This window comes from Triticum dicoccoides, chromosome 3A, assembly GCF_002162155.2.
Source record: "Triticum dicoccoides isolate Atlit2015 ecotype Zavitan chromosome 3A, WEW_v2.0, whole genome shotgun sequence".
Classification (NCBI taxonomy): domain Eukaryota; kingdom Viridiplantae; phylum Streptophyta; class Magnoliopsida; order Poales; family Poaceae; genus Triticum; species Triticum dicoccoides.
The window spans coordinates 743,583,395-743,590,838 of record NC_041384.1 but is presented as its reverse complement, the minus strand read 5'-3'; positions in this window follow the sequence as shown (position 1 = coordinate 743,590,838).

The window sequence follows — 7,444 nt, the reverse complement described above, 5'->3', positions numbered from 1 at the left end:
TGATGCACCGCAGCTCACGTCGAAGGAGACCCGTCCGGAAGCGCGGTACGCAAGCAATCCGGCGGGTGCTTTTGAGGACCCGAAACCCCACACGCCCGGGAGGGACCCTGTCAGGGCGCGCGGCGGCTATGGGCTGCCTTAGGTCGACCTGATCGCCCCTAGGGCCTCGAGGTTCGCCGCCCTGCAAACGAAGAACGAGGAAGAAGAAGAACAAGGGAGGGAGATAAAGGTAAAGGTAAAAAGATGATATATTGATAGATCGATTGTGTGTTGTTCAATCGGCCGTCACCTCTCATCTATTTATGAGGCGGCTGGACTTCCCGCACAAGAAAAGGACTAAAAATTCCGTCCAAAACATCAAAAACCCTAACTTAACTCGGACAGGAATCTTTGGTAATTTCCCGGACCAACTCGGTCTCACCGATTGGTTCATTTTGGTCCCACCGAGTGAACTTTGCCAAATCTCTGTATCCTTTTGTAATTTCTCGGATCAACTCGGTCTCACTGATTGGTTTGCTTCGGTCCTACCAAGTCAACATTGCCAACTCTCTGGTAAATTTTCGGACCAACTCGGTCTCACCGATCAAATCAACTCGGTCGGTCCGAAATGACTCTGCAGCTTCTATTTCTGACCTTGTTTTGCCTCCACAGGTTGCATACGATCTCGGATTAAGATGATCTTTATATCAAAATCTACCGTTTCGACGAGACGCACAACTTTCATGTTGAAACATTTTCCATCAGAGGCAATCTTGATTAAGTTTTATGCCTTTCTTTACTCTGGTGTCAACATGAACATCTCTAAACTTGTCATAACTTTTGCATCCGAGCTCCGTTTTGGACCATCTATATATTTATTCCCATCGGCTTGAAGAGAGTCATCCAATGGTGACATCAAATCATGAATTTGAAATCATCTCATTATAGCCTTAAGTTACTCTTTGCGATCATGCCATTTTCGAGCGTCAACACATGCCCCCTGTTTTTCGGCAAAGGTAGCGTGCCGAAAAAATAACTTGTACCTGTTGGTTCTAAGGACGATGTCAACACTCCATCGGCCACTTTGCATGTGCTTAGGGCGATAAATATATATCGGCCATTATTTGTTTGAATCCTTGATGCAAACTTGGGCGAAACCTTTTCAACATCATTAACAATTCGATGATAAAGTTCCATAGATATGTATCACAAGGCCATCCTCTGAACCATGTTGTTCACCCTTTTTGTTAGGACTTTGCAGATAATCAACAATAAACTTTCTCCAATCCTCACTTTTACCTGTATAAAAAAAATATTAGTGGCCGAAGCGGTGGACTTCGGTTCGGCCTTACCTATGTTGACGAGACTAAGCATCGTCTATTGATAGAAATGCAACACACCATGATTAACATAGTAGCCAGATGCTTGCTGTGCCAACTTTTCCGAATTGTCATGTCTAGAAATATGAACAATTTTAAAGCAAGCCAAGGTAAATCTTGCATCTAGACATAACAAAAGATAAACTATAAGTGATTCATCAAAACGTTGATAACCCTTGGATATTTGTTGCACTACTAATAACGAATCACCGGAAGCCTCAATATGTATAGCACCTATAGCAAGGCAAAGCTCCAATCCGAATAACAATGCATATTCGGCTTTGATCATTGTGCAAAAATATTTTAAGCGGCATGAGGCTTCACAAAATAGCTTCATATGGAGATAAATAAATAACACCAACACCTTGGCCATTGTTAGAAATTTAACCATCAATATATAATCTCCATGGTACTAGAGAGATCAGGCTAAAAACAATATTATGCATGATGTCAATATGATGCTCAATAATAAAATCAACCATGATTTGGCCTTACGTAAGTTTTGAAAACTAACAAGCCAAAGCACACCCAATAAAAAGATAAGTTCACTTTGCAATTTTGGTGAATTGGTCTATGCATAATATCATCAATGGCATCAATTTGACAAATTCCTTTGCAAGCACTTATCTCAATCTCTACTCAAACTAAGGACGGTGTTAGAGTACCACACCGGCCATTCTTACATATATTCTTAGGGCGATAGATAAGTATCGGCCATTACCATGAGGTCCATGTAGAATTCATTCACCAAATCATGTATAGCCGAAATAAACAAATGAAATAGCAATCAAATATTTCGGCCCTTTGGATTAGCAAGAAAAAATGTAGCTAATAAATTGTATAGAGATTTGGTAATACCCTCTCATGATGCAGAAAATTATGTCGCTTCCATGGATAAAAATAAATCCAGGGAGAGTAATTTATCATACCTGATGATGAACTACATGGCAAAGGCATCAATGGTATGGTTGAAAAACATGGATGATGTGCTAACTGAAGATTTTGATGGGGTGATGCAAACCTTCGGCTTAATTGTTTCTGGTTTCCATCCTTCTCTTTCTTCACTTTTATAACACTTGTTGCAATAGAAGGTTGCACATCATTTTTATTTTGATTGCTCCTCTTGGGAACCCATGCCATGTTCTTCTTTTTTAGCTCTTGTGCACTATGTTTTTGTAATTCCTTCTTTCGCCAATACGATAAGATGAGTGGGCACCCCGGCTGTGATTTTGTTTGAAGCAATGGCAATTCTTGTTTTACCTTGTACACTGTCAACTTCTTTTCTTCAGATTTGGCACTTTGACTCTTGATAATTGGTTGCTTCGTCTCATTGCCTTTAGTAGCCAATGTCAACACATTAATTGGCTCTTTTTCATTTGAGATCAAATCTGAAGTTGCACTCTTTTAACACGGTACACTTGTTTGACCACCTCTTTCTTCTTCTTTGAGCTCCGGACCGATTCCTTACGATTGAAACGGTCTTTAACATGTGATTGTTCAAGTGTTGATCTTCTCGGAGCTGCATAATATTGATGAGATGGTCTAAAATAAGATGGAGAATGTGCCCTTGTATCATACCTGTCCCATGATGGATATGGATATACATGAGCATAGGGAGACATCCACGGCATTGGCATTGGGGGCCCAAAATAAGGATATGAATATGTTGCATTAAAATGCTCACTTTGCCAATACCGATCCTCATATTTGCGCCTTGGGGGTGATCTTGGTTTCTTTGCATGATTTGGCCGATAAGCATTCTTCTCTTCACTCTTCTTTTGATATTTATACAATAGTTCAGCAAAGGTGATTTTTGATCTCTTACACTTGCGCTTATTTCCGCCTTTGTTTTCGTTTGGTTTGCTTTCATCGATCATTGGATTTCCTTGTTGCCCCCCCAGTCCTTAGCGTCTTCATTGTAGCTTCGATGGAATTCTCACCCTCAAGTTCATGTTCATTGTGATCTTCAACTACTTCTTTACTTGAAAGCTTGATCCCATCACCTTTTGTTTTCTAGCCGATCTTGTTGTGAGAACAGCTTTGGAGTTAAGCAAACAAATGGTTTAGATTTGGCATCTTCCCATTCGGCTATGAATTCTCTTTCGCATATTTTTCTGATGTCCTTAAATAAGAAACTATACTAGCATCGGTTTTCCCAAAAGATTTTAACCTTGGCTTTAAATTTCTGAAATCAAAGTAGTTAGAACATACACGTCTCAATTGAGACCATGCGTAAGCCAAGTATGAAGCAAGCAAAGCTACCCAATTAAATATGAACTTTAAATAAAGCAATGGGAAAAGCTTTGACTGCAGTAATAAGTCACTATCGGTCTCTTTGAATGGTACAATATATTGACCGATATGCTTAGTAAAAATTTTATTGCTAACAAGTAAATTGCCCTTCTTCATTGGTCTTTGAAAATTACTTATGAGAATATTTCTTATAGATGCATCAACAATAAAGTTGTGACCAAATCTGAAAATAGGTAAATTACTTGCTAGACATACCTCTTCAAATATGTTGGGAGAGAATGATGATTGCATGTCATGAATAATATCGTGCTTTGCTTTTGTATGGCTTCCCAACACCGCGTCACAATTTTCTTCTTGATTCCATGCATCATAAATTTGAAGATCTTTTTCAACCGAACTTTGTTCGGCTACTTGTTCTTGTCCTTGAAGCTCGTCAATTTCTATGGCACGAAACTCATAGGGCAGGAAGTAGGTTCCATTAATTTCAGAAAAATCAAGCATGGTTGTTTTGCTATGCTTTCCATGCTCTTTCTCAATAATGCTTGCCTCTTTGGATTTGATGGACTCAGAATATATACTACATGATTCGGTTTTTCCAATAACCGAATTTTCTTTGTTACCTGAATCAATGACTTTATATTTTTTAATTTGCAAGGCTTCTCGCTCTTGTCTAATTTTAGCCCACATCTCAGCTTGGCGAGCTTTAAACTTTTTCATCTCAATTTCCATCCACTCCTCATGAGATTGCCCCCCAATACTTTCAGACTTTTCTGGCAATGTGGTGCCGCAACTTTGCAATTGTTTAGGGGGTACAGTAGATGGTACAGCACTAGGCGACCGTATCATTTGCACAACTCTAGCTTTTACTGCAGCAAAATCATGAGGCTTCTCGCCTTCTATTAGTTCCTGTCGAATGGAGTTGCATAAATCCCAAGAGAATGCAAGCTTGTTCTCAACCACCCAGTCTGGATATGGTTGCCCCCCGATGCTTTTAGACTCTTTCGGCAATGAGATGTTGCCGAAATTCTGTAATTGTGTACGGGTTACATGATATGCCACGGTAGTAGGTGAAGGCATTTGTGCTCCTGCAGAAGTTTCACTTATTCGGCCATGACCATGAAGGTGCGGAGCCGAATTATGGACATCAACAGTTGCGTATGGTGCCAAAAAATTAGTAGCATTAGGTGTAGCATATGATGTTTGAGGGTAATTGGCCAAATAACTAGTAGTAACATGGCCAATTCCCCTATCCACCGGCACGTTTGGATTCACCTACTGCAAATTAGTTGCCGATGAATAAAAAGGTGAAACACTTTCTTCTATGCTATTGGAAATTTTAACATCAGGTGTTTCAAATCGATTAACCGAACCCATCATGTTGTTCATCGGCATATGGATTTGTGGGGTTGCCGATGCATGAGGGTTGGGATACATATGTTGCATGTTGCTAAAATCATAAGAATTTGAAACACAAAGATTATTTTGCATCGGCCCTTGCGCATAATTAGATGCATGATTGATAAAACTAGGGCTAGCCGATACATTATGCACATTAGGTGATCCAGCAACAACATATGGATTATTTGCATCTACAAAGGGGAATTGGGTATTCATATTACCTTTGTAAATTGCAGCAACTTGATGACGATCTCTTCGTAGTAAGAACGGGCCGGAGACCATTCAAAGCTTCGTCCCCAGCGGAGTCGCCAAAAAGTGTGTTCGCACACAAACACGTCACCGTGTACCTCCAACGCCGAGGGTGATGCACCGCAGCTCACGTCGAAGGAGACCCGTCCGGAAGCGCGGTACGCAAGCAATCCGGCGGGTGCTTTTGAGGACCCGAAACCCCACGCGCCCGGGAGGGACCCCGTCAGGGCGCGCGGCGGCTATGGGCTGCCCTAGGTCAACCTGATCGCCCCTAGGGCCTCGAGGTTCGCCGCCCTACAAACGAAGAACGAACGAAGAATGAGGAAGAAGAAGAACAAGGGAGGGAGATAAAGGTAAAGGTAAAAAGATGATATATTGATAGATCGATTGTGTGTTGTTCAATCGGCCGTCACCTCTCATCTATTTATGAGGCGGCTGGATTTCTCGGACCAACTCGGTCTCACCGATTGGTTCATTTCGGTCCCACCGAGTGAACTTTGCCAAATCTCTGTATCCTTCTGTAATTTCTCGGATCAACTCGGTCTCACCGATTGGTTTGCTTCAGTCCTACCAAGTCAACATTGCCAACTCTCTGGTAAATTTTCGGACCAACTCGGTCTCACCGATCAAATCAACTCGGTCGGTCCGAAATGACTCTGCAGCTTCTATTTCAGACCTTGTATTGCCTCCACATGTTGCATACGATCTCGGATTAAGATGATTTTTATATCAAAATCTACCGTTTCGAAGAGATGCACAACTTTCATGTTGAAACATTTTCCATCAGAGGCCATCTTGATTAAGTTTTATGCCTTTCTTTACTCTGGTGTCAACATGAACATCTCTGAACTTGTCATAACTTTTGCATCCGAGCTCCGTTTTGGACCATCTATATATTTATTCTCATCGGCTTGAAGAGAGTCATCCAATGGTGACATGAAATCATGAATTTGACATCATCTCATTATAGCCTCAAGTTACTCTTTGCGATCATGCCATTTTCGAGCGTCAACAACTTCTTTTCCTTCCACTTCTACTTCATTATCTTTATCTAAGAATCTCATTTCCGTTCGTTGATTTAATCGTAAAAATCCTGTTACCGTTGAATTTGGTGAGCTTGGTTTTTGTGTCAAAGACGCTCGAACCAGGATGGTACTTCACCTATGTAACAGCCCCGACGAGCTCTATCTGGTGCACTCGCCTTCATCCATCACCACCGCACTGGTTGCTCTCTCCGCTGGCGTCGATCTCTGGCACGCTCGCTTGGGTCATCTCAACCCCGTCACACTTCGTCATATTCTTAAGAGTTTCAGTTTCAGTTGCAATAAGATCGAGGATCACACTTGGCATGCCTGTCGAGTCGGCAAACATGTTCGCCTACCGTTTAATAATTCCACCACCATTGTTTCTTTTCCTTTTTAGTTGATTCATAGCGATGTGTGGACTTCTCCGGTTCCTAGTAACTCGGGCTATTTATATTATCTGATCATTCTTGATAATTATTCTCATTATGTGTGGACGTTTCCTTTGTGCAGAAAGTCGGATGCACTCTCTACCTTGACGGCTTTTTACTCCTATGTCCGCACGCAGTTTATGCGTCCCATCCTTGCACTTCAGATGGACAATGGAAAAGAGTTCGACAACCTCGCTTTCCGTACTTTTTTGTCGCGTCATGGCACAGTTTTCCGCCTCACATGCCCGTACACTTCATAGCAGAACAGTCGAGCCGAACGCGTCCTTCGCACTCGGAATGATTGTGTTTTCACGCTCCTGTTTCATGCCAACGTGCTGCCTCGTTTCTGGCCGGACGCACTCGCCACTGCATCACTTTTTCTTAACATTAGACCCTGCCGCCCACGGTGGAACTACGCACCTCACCATCTTCTCTTTGGTACACCCCCGTCTTATGACGACTTGCGTATTTTTGGGTGCCTTTGCTATCCCTGCACTGCCGACACTGCTTCTCACAAGCTTGCACCTTGATCTATCGCTTGCATCTTCATCGGCTACCCCTCCAACTCCAAGGGATATCAGTGCTACGATCCCGTCTCCCACCGTGTTTTCACTTCCCGGCACGTTTACTTTGATGAGCATGTGTTTCCATTTCACCGGGTACCCCCGGCTGTTCCTCCCGCCACTGGTGACGCGGGCTCCTCGACGCCTTTCCCAGGGCGCTCGCGCGCCTC